This window comes from Macrobrachium nipponense, chromosome 43 (assembly GCF_015104395.2).
Source record: "Macrobrachium nipponense isolate FS-2020 chromosome 43, ASM1510439v2, whole genome shotgun sequence".
Classification (NCBI taxonomy): Eukaryota; Metazoa; Arthropoda; class Malacostraca; order Decapoda; family Palaemonidae; genus Macrobrachium; species Macrobrachium nipponense.
In genome coordinates this window covers 11,886,265-11,896,452 of record NC_061104.1, presented here as the reverse complement: position 1 = coordinate 11,896,452, position 10,188 = coordinate 11,886,265, and positions in this window count along the sequence as shown.

Below are 10,188 nucleotides of genomic sequence, written 5' to 3'. Positions count from 1 at the left end.
GTTCTTGTAGAAAACACAAGGTATAAAAATAGTCTATTCTTCTGAAGTTTTACATGATGAAGATCAGGTATGATCGTACAAGTCTTCTATGACGATAGCTTGATCGCTTCTGCCAATGATGCTCATCTCGTTTACCATTGACACACTCAGTGATGACAATACACCCCACTATGCAGCCCTAACCCCACCAAACCATCGCAAACCCTTCCCCTAAATTCATGACCTTGCATAACCCTCAAAACTAGCCTTGATCACCCTGACCCAAATACACCCCCCTCGATACACCCCTCGCTGTGTATCTGTGTTGCCTGAGTGTTTCCCATATCTTCGTTCAGTAATAGTACCTACGCCGTCAATAAAGTACTGGAACGTTCGTTGCGTATCCCAATATCCCACGAACGCTATGTTGCGTGCATAGCTACGCCTCATATGCGTCAGCTTGCAAGAAATTCTTTCTCGGTTTTGTTATTCTTTCGCCATTAACATTAACGATTGAATAACAAAGATTATTGCTGGTTAATGTAACAGTTTCTGTTATTCATTTTATTCTTTTTCTGTTATTCTTGTAACAGTTTCTGTTATTCTTTTTATTCTTTTTCTGTTATTCTCTGTAATCGATTAAATACCAAAGATTACTTGTTGGTTAATGTAACAGTTTCTATTATTCTTATTTTATTGCTTCTTTCACCATTAACTCTGCAACCGATTGAAAAAAAATGATAAATAGTTGGAGAGGTAATTTCTATATTAGTTTCATTACTGCTTTCGCCATTAACGCTACCTGACTAAACTCAACAAAAATGGAGTGTTGATATAATGATATTTCATAGGCATATAAATCTCTCGTGTTTTAGTGTTGTCTTGTGTAAAAAAGAAGAGGAGGATTAAACTCGCCTGGTAATCACTACACTATAACCTGCCAGTCACCATTACTTAATGGTAGGATCAGTTCTATAATTATCAGTCATCATTACTGAATGGTAGATCAGCTTCATATGTCTAATATTATTTCAGTCATCATTACTGAATGGTAGGATCAGCTCTATATTTGTCAGTCGTCATTACTTAATGATAGGATCAGTTCTATATTTGTCAGTCGTCTTACTGAATGGTAGAATCAGTTCTATATTTTGTCAGGTCGTTCAGTTAACTTAATGATAGGACTCAAGTTTTCCTATATTTTGGTCATCGTCATTAACTTTAATGACAGGATCCGTTTCTATATTTTGCCAGTCCCGTCATGTTACTTAAATGATAGGATCAGTTCTATATTTGTCCAGTCGTCATTACTGGAAATGGTAGGATTCATTCTAATATTTGGTTCAGTCGTCATTACTTAATGATGGATCAGTTCTATATTTGTCATCGTTCTTATGGCAATTTAAAGCGTTCGGTAATTTCAGTTCATCCATTACTTAATGATAGGATCAGTTCTATATTTGCCAGTCGTCATTACTGAACGGTAGGATCAGTTTTATAGTTGTCCGGACGAGTAAAGGACACAAGAGAAGGAATCAGGAGAGAAAAGAAAAGAATGAGGATGACAATATGTAGTGTTTTTGTACAGGCAGTTAGTAAAAAAGGCTAAACGGACGTATAGAACTACTTGCATGATCTTCAGACGTGAATTGCATCTTATTAACCCAACGCTTTTTTTAATACTTGACTAAGATATCCAGACTTTCAGTGCATCCAACCAGTACTTAATGTTTGTTACATCATTTCCTGTCACTTTTTTATTCCTTCTCCTCTTCTTGGTTCTATTTCCTCCCCTTTTCATCCGGAATAGAAGCTGTTTTCCTTTAATAAAAAAAAACGACCAACTTTTAGTACTAAAAGATCAAAAGACCAACCACTCGACTTCAACAAGAAATATTCACATATAAAAGATTCACATATAAAAGATCAAGCGTTTTTTCAACTTCAACATCATCGCTACTTATGAAAGGTAATATTGAGGTAGGTCAGAGAGAGAGAGAGAGAGATTGAAAAAAAAAGTTTTTTTTAATACAGTTATTAGCAGATGTAGAAAGAAACTTTGTAAAAGACTACTTTTCCTCCTTATATCTACTAGAGGAGACAATTGGACTAAAATATAAGCACGTGTGTTTGTCTTCTTCTTCTTCTTTTGCCAAGATAAAGCAACTAATTGTGCGTTCGATTGATTTTTTTTTTTCGTTTTTAATCAAATTGACGTCAGTACATCAAAACAAATGACAACTGAAAAATTATATCTATATATATATATATATATATATATATATATATATATATATATATATATATACATATATATATATATATATATATATATATATACATATATATATATATATATATATATATATATATATATATAAAGAGTAAAGAGATAAGTTTTATTCGTATCTGAAACACATACGCAGTACTTTCAGTTCAGTTTCAACGCGTTCAGATGTTTACCCGGAGCGAATAAAATAGCTTTGCCGATTTTAGTTAAAGGGGAGCGTTTGTAATTCAAAGTAGCATAGAGGTATTATTTGCTCTCTTTCTCCGATGGGCGTTGAATGTGGCCTGAGAGAGAGAGAGAGAGAGAGAGAGAGAGAGGAGAATGGACGGCAAACGCGTTATTAAATTAGGAGTGACATGGAAACTTGCCTTAAATATGTAGTCTTTTTTGCATCCATCTCTCTCTCTCTCTCTCTCTCTCTCTACAGAGAAAGAGAGAGAATAAACGCGCAAACTTCATAAGTGAAGTGTAATTAAGTTATGAACGACATAGAGCCTTGCCATAAATCTACAATTTCTCTCTCTCTCTCTCTCTCTCTCTCTCTCTCTCTCTCTTCACCCATAGATTGTATATATAGAACTTAAATAGTCAGACCTCGTTTATTGTAACATTTCATTATTAGTATATCCTTATTGGCAAAGAAGTATTATATTGCGATAACTGAAAATTGCACAGTTAATCCTAACGATAATGTAATCTGTAATGTAATTACTTCAAGTTTAGTTATTCCTGAAGTGAAATCATTAAAGTATCGTCCAAAATTAGCAGTGCCATAGCAAAAACTGTTAAAAGAGAGAGCGCCTGCTTGCAACGACTCCACGTAACCTACAGTGGAAGGATATCCCAAATGGGATATTTTTTTTTAAATAAATTAGAATGGATTCCTTCTATATCCCCACAGCTGCAGGGCATCATGCATTTGTGTTATTTCACAAGTAAAGATAAACTAGTTTTCATCAGCCTTCATAAAAATAAAAAATAAAAAATTCTTATGTCAGGTTCCTCGTGCTTTAGGCTCGAGTCATATCTACGGGCTGCTCTATGAGCAAGAGCCCGTGCTGGCCTAAGGCCAGGTTAATCTCAAACAACATCGAGTCATATTAGTATTGGAAGTAGATATATGAGCTAGGAGGCTGGCCAATGGCCTCTGTGCCATTGCATTTCCCTGTCCAGGTTTTGAATCCTTCTTTCAACGATTTTCGTTCTGTATAAATTATATTTTTCATCGCAGAAGAAAACTTAAGAGGATATTTGGAGTCCCCGGGAAAAGTTCTATCGGAATAATGCATTCATTTTTCTCTACGAATAATAATAAGGAAGTTAGCATGGCCGGATTGTATATATAAATATATATATATATGTATATAATATGTGTTTATTGTTTATATATTTTGTGCAAGAACGTTTACACATTCTCAAGTCCGAGGGATCTCGCGGAGTCCCACTACAGCAAGAGTGGTCCTCAGTCCTACGCATCCCTTTTCGGGGCAGAAGGTGCACTGTGGCAAAACTTCACCGAAACAGTCCCCGAGTTATCACAGTTGATTGAGTCATTGACCAGAAATCCATATTAGAACACATTTACCTCTAACTATATTGCATCATTCACCTATCTGCATGCACAGCGTTTTTTCTGAATGTTAGAGCCCTTTTATTTTAACGCTTCTGCTGCCAGAGGCAAGTAGCCGTTCGGTTTGTGTTTTCATTGTAATTTTCTTCAACGCGCGCTCCCAGACCATTTACACGACCAAACCACCTCAGAAACTTCTGTATCATCGTTTCGTCTCTCTGCATTTCAACAGTCTATCAACGTCAGCAACAATAATAATAATAATAGAAGAACTTCATCTCCCACTCGCGACCAGTCCGTTATTCACAGAGCTTTATCACCGTCCAAGAAACCCAGTGAATGTATTTCCAAGAGAACCTTTTGGTCAGAAAACAGTGGATCCGTTTTCTTTACCTTTTTTTTTCCCCCACATGGAAAATGGAATTGCTCTCCTCTCTCACTCTCTCTCTCTCTCGTACTTTTCATGCGAGAGCAATAACACCGCCAAAATTACTCGCCCGTCGCCTTCACAATTATCCCGGCAACATTTTGTCCTTTGCTTTCCATTTGCTTCTCAAAACACGCGCAAAAAGGACTAATGGAGTAATCCTCGTGGACAACTTCATTCCGTGGAAGAAAGAGAAGACTGAGAAAATAAATAAAGAAAAAAAGAATAAGAGAGGAAGAGAGAAGAATAGAGAGGGCGGGGGAGTAGAAAGGGAAAGAGGCTAACTCATTACCACAATAGAAAGAATAAAATTATGGTTCGGGTGCGGGATGGATGGATAGATGCTCTCTCTCTCTCTCTCTCTCTCTTTCTGGTGCCGTCGCTTTGAAAATTAAACACGCAACATCGTTGTCCGGGTGGAGTGGTGAGGAGTTGGATGAGGGGGGGGGGGGGTGGGGGGGGGGGGGAGTTGCATCTCTGGGGGGGCACGAAAGAGCGAGAGGGGGTTGTGGGGGAAGGGAGTTGGGGCGTGATTTAATTTGCATAAAATGAAAATGAGAGAAGCAGAACATTCTCTCTCTCTCTCTCTCTCTCTCTCTCTCTCTCTCTCTCTCTCCATTAATATGAAGTGTTCCGAATTGTGATACGACGGAGACAGGTAACACTGCGGTCATAACAGTTGCCTATTAGCCATTTAATATTTTTTTCCCTCCCCCAGCAGCAACTCGAAAGAGAGAGAGAGAGAGAGAGAAATTTGCTCCCAACAGCGAAATTAATTTTGTCTTCAGAGGAAAAGCTCACTTTGCGAAGAGTAATCGGATTTATTACACGCCACTCTGGAACTGTTGGCATTTAACCATTCCCTAAAATAGCGCACTAAGTGCCTCTTTTATTTTTTTTTTGGGGGGGGCAGCAGAATTTTAAATGCTGCGTTATGATAATTACGATCGGTAATGGGACTAATGATAGCAATATTGGAAATTAAAACAATTTTGTTTTCATTAGAGTACAGGTGCGAATTATTCTTTTTGCGTCGTAATGAATTTAAATGTGACGCCATGCACTGATATGTATTGCGAATTCTGGTCTTTTCCATAAATATGCAATTCATTATTCGTACCGCGGCGCTCCATCTGTATACGGCTACTCTGGAGTTTTCGGAAAACGGGTATTTCCGGGTATGTCACAGGACTATAGGAATACTGTATAGATTCAAAAGGCATCAAGAATTAGTAGATTAAAGTATGTTTTTCTATCATCTGTGCAGCCAGACGAGCTGTTTCCTTGTTACACATGCAGAGGCGTAGTTTCGTCTTGGTAAAAACTTTTATATTTATATCAGGATCTAAAAAGTAGGTCACCCTTCGATCTTACCAAGTATCTAACGCGTTTAATCCCTAAGCATGATAAAGCTAAGCAAACCTCACATACGTAATAGTGACCCTTTGATCTACGTTTTTATAAAATTTCTTTTGTTTTGCTTATCTGTGTTGAGAACTTTCTTACCTATTTTTGAGTTACAATGGAATTTTTTAATATTTTTTTTTACTAAGGTTCAGAGTTCTGCCTTCATTAAGAGCTTCTTTTATTTCCTTTTATTACTACAGATGACAGATGATTGAAATACGGTTTTTAACAAACGGTAAAGTCTTTATAGAGGATTTTGATATATGAATTGCAAAATTTTTTACTCTTATCTTAAAAAAAGTCTCTGGTCGTATTGTCAAAATTTACTGGCGTTGTTTCTTCTATAACACATTTACCATGTCAGGTTTTTGTATAATTAATATGCCTTAAATAATGTAGGGATTAAAGGCAGTGATTAGGTAAAAGATAGTTCGACAATTATCGTGTGGTGATTGTACAAAATTTACCCATGTTTTGCATACAGGAAATAAAAGCTGAGAATGTCTTCCACAATTATTTGACAGAAGGAACATCAGAAAACAGACAGAGGCAGTTTTCAAAAACAAAATCTGGCCCACTACCTACTTACGTCACGAAGTAGCTCTCCGTATTAAACTTTATTACGCCCAGAGCTTCCTGGTGTCTGTCTGTAAAAGTAATAGGTACCATTCGGAGATCTCATCTCGCTCTCCATCTTTTTTTTTTCCACTGGGGTATTAATTAAACTTCAGCAGAACAACGTGGATGATCAAGTCGGTGATGTAATCAAGTCTCGTGTAGGAGTGTCTTATGTAATCTGTAAATTAATACTACAGGCAGATACGAATTAAATTATTTTTTACTTTCCTTTCGGTTGATTTGCAAAGATTTCAGCTTCGGCGAGAAATAAAGGTTATATTGTAGCTTGCGTTAACCGTCGTGAACCGTACATAAACATGATTTTCAAGGAAATGCCCGGGATGATTTTTAAAAGTGATGTACAAGCCTGCGTCGTAGTAAGGTTGCAGCCATCTTGGGGGTTGTAAAAGGAAAAGGGGAACCTTCTCAGTTTTTGCTGTCATAGAAAACGTCACTCGGAAGTCGAGTATAGTCTTTGGCAGTGATTTCTTCCGTTTGTAAAATGCTCAGAGTTCACTCAGGTAACTAATTCATTATGTCAAAGTTTCAGAATAAACAAAAAGGCACTATTAGTTTTTTATATGTTCATATCGTAAGCGGAACTTGAGCTCCCCTCTTCGTTCCCGCACAATAAACCCCCCACCCCCCCCCCCCCCCCCCCCCCCCCCCCCCCCCCCCCCCCCCACCCCCCCCGCCCCCCCCCCCCCCCCCCCCGCCCCCCATCTTTCTCTCTCTCTCTCTTCTTGTAGCGTTTGGTGTTATTTTAACAGTAGTATGCTGCTCGCCTGGTTGGCCCTCTCAGAAAAAATATACTCAATAAAGATTCTCTCAGCAATAAAAAAAAAAGTAGGCTAGTCTTTTAAACTTAGAATTATTGATGAATAAAAGCTCCTTGCATTTAAAGTTTATAGAGCACTACTGCCTCTAGAACTCGGTTGGATTACCTAGATCCCTATCCTAGTTTTTATTCGGTATTCAGTACCAAAGGAGACAACTTACTGGCAGCCTTGGAAACCCATTTCGCGCGCTCCCATATGTCACCGTTTCCCATTCATCGGAGGAATACGAGAGTTAAGTTGCAGTTTCTCAATCTCTAGAGATCTGAACACTGTGTCAAACTAATCTCGAGGCTTAGTTTTAAGCAGGGGTCCCATTGTGACAAAATGGAATTGCTAAGATCAGCTCGGACGAGACTGAATAATTACCAGTTGTCTGGATGAGTGAAAAAGACCTTTACACCAGCCTAGACAGAGATGGAGAAGAAAACCAAGTACTGGGAACAATTCTATGTGAGATCCTCTTAATACTTTTCTGGGTACTTAAAACCTTTGTTCCTTACACTCAAATATTCTGGAGGAAAAAAAGCATGTTATTTGTATCTGACAATATACTTCGAAAATATGAACACTTCAAAAGAATAACTATGGGTTCGTCAATAATAATTATTAGAGCCCAGCAAGGCACTTGGATGTGTTTATTGATAAATTATTGTCGATTAAGAACCCTATATTGTATATTGTAAAAACCTGTAACTATCACATTAGAAACACTGCATATATTAGAAAATACCTAAACGAAGATAATATAGCCGCCTGATTAATGAAAGGACTACCTTCTCGTGATAGCATAACTCCAGCACCAATTGAGCTACATTGGCTCCCAGTAAAATTCAGAATAGAATATAAAATAACTCTTACAGTCTTTAAAGCACTAAAAGATGATGAACAGGCATACGTAAGAAACTGCTTGAACTTCTTTAGACCTGAAATTAATACTGTAATCAGACATGCAAAACAGGCAAGAGAGTATTTGTACATTGCGCACTAAGACTATACAACAAAATACCGCCAGAAGGCAGAAGTGAAGATCATACAAGAAGAAAAGAAATTTTAAAATGCACGAAAGACTATCCTATTGTGCAGGAGCTATGATACTGACGAGAAAACACTAAAAGACAATTATAAAATGTAAGAAACTCTGGATTTTGAAAACTTACTGTAGGGAGCACCATCTGTCGGACTTCAATCGATCGACTTACTGGAACGCATTGCCGAACTTGTCAGTTTTACGAAAAGCGGTAAAATCGTGATGGTTGTGAAAATATCGGCTTTGTAATAATAAACTTTCTTATTAAAAGTAAAAGAAAGGAAGACGGCCTACCAAAGTCCAACTCCACATAACTATAACGTGATTCACCTGTCAGAAGTTACTTGTCAAACGTTACTGGCCCCCGCAAATCGGTTAAGAATTTTTTTTCCTTTTTGGGGAGGGGGAACGTAATGTGTAGAATAGCCAATTTTTTATGATTGAGGGACATATGTGACATACCTTTTGTTTTGTAGCCAAAGCTAAATACCGACGAATTTTGAGTGCGTAGTTTCATTAACTGTTGAAAAGAACGCGTCCGGTAAAGTCATGTTACAACCGTCTGGTCACTGTAGTAGTCTAGTACGTCATGTCGTTAATTGCTCTTGGTGTTATCGGAATTTGAATACCTCGGGGAACATTTGTCTACTCATATTAGCAACCTAGCCAGTCGTGATTTGTACATTGAGGTAAGAGATGGTTCATGTCAATTGCCATATATAGTAAAGTTACCAAGTAGCCTATTAAATGCCAGGGTCATGTAAAATTCATGGTTCATAACATTCTTTGGAGCTTGCGTTGCTTTAAGGTGGGTACATACGTGAGAGCCGAACCTTGTATGTGTGACTGAGTTACGCATATACGGTTACAAGGTGTCAAAATGTTGAGGACGAATCGTAAGCACGCAACTTCATTGCAATCCACTGCGATCATCAGTCTGTCCGGGTTGTTTACCGACGATGGCCACCATGCAAGCAGCAGCTGCCCAGTATATTTATACACATTATTTAACGAAGATGAAGCTAAATAAAAGATGGTGGCAATCAAGGTTATATATACTAGAAGGGTAGAATACAGTGGTCGGGAATTACTCGCTGACATGAGATTCCAAGAAGTTTCTGGCCACAGTAAAGTCTTTTCTTCGTAATAACTCATAAATTGAAGGAGCTCTTCCTCACTCCAATCAGCCATGGTAGACATATACGTACTGACTGACCAAAACAAGGGACTCTACTATGGACGGCCTTGTTCATAGTCGGTGTTAACAAGTTCAGCAACCTCTGTTGATATGCGTGTAATACAGGTCCCGTCCACACATTGCGTAACGTGCAAAGAACCTCCCCTTTGATTAGGAGCCCAAAAACCGACAAATGCCGGGACGGAGTGCGAACGGAGCCTCGAACCTCGCGGGTTCGGGGTTCGGGTTCGAGGAACCGTCCACACTTGCGTTTTTGTTTCAAGGACAGATTTGGCTAGGATTGTTAGGCTAGTTCAAGATTACATTTTGTCTGGTTAGATTGATAAGCTTTAGGAGAAAATTTTAACATTTTTATTTTTCCAACTTTCTGTGATAGCTCTGTTATCCAGCCAAACACTTGGATTCTTTTGCCTTCATCAATGATGGAAAAGGCATAATCGTGTGTGTGTATATATATATGTGTGTGTGTGTGTGTGTGTGTGTGTGTGTGTGTATAAAATTTCTATACAAGACCAGATTGAGCTAGCTGCTTATTCTTCTCAGAACAAATCAAAGCAGCCCCTCCGTTGAATTCTTGCAATATTGTCATTAGAAACAACATTAGAATCACTCTGAGGTACAAGATTTAAATCTAACTGATCAATATGAGAATCACTTAACCCATCACCTTTAACCAAAAGAATAACAGACGATATATCCCTAAAGACAACACTTTTATTACCCTTGACCAATTGTACTTGAACAGCCTCACCAAGAGAATTATAAATAACATCAAGAACTCTAGCTAAAGGGTAATTGGGAGCCTTAACCATTGAATCCTTTATCAAAACTAT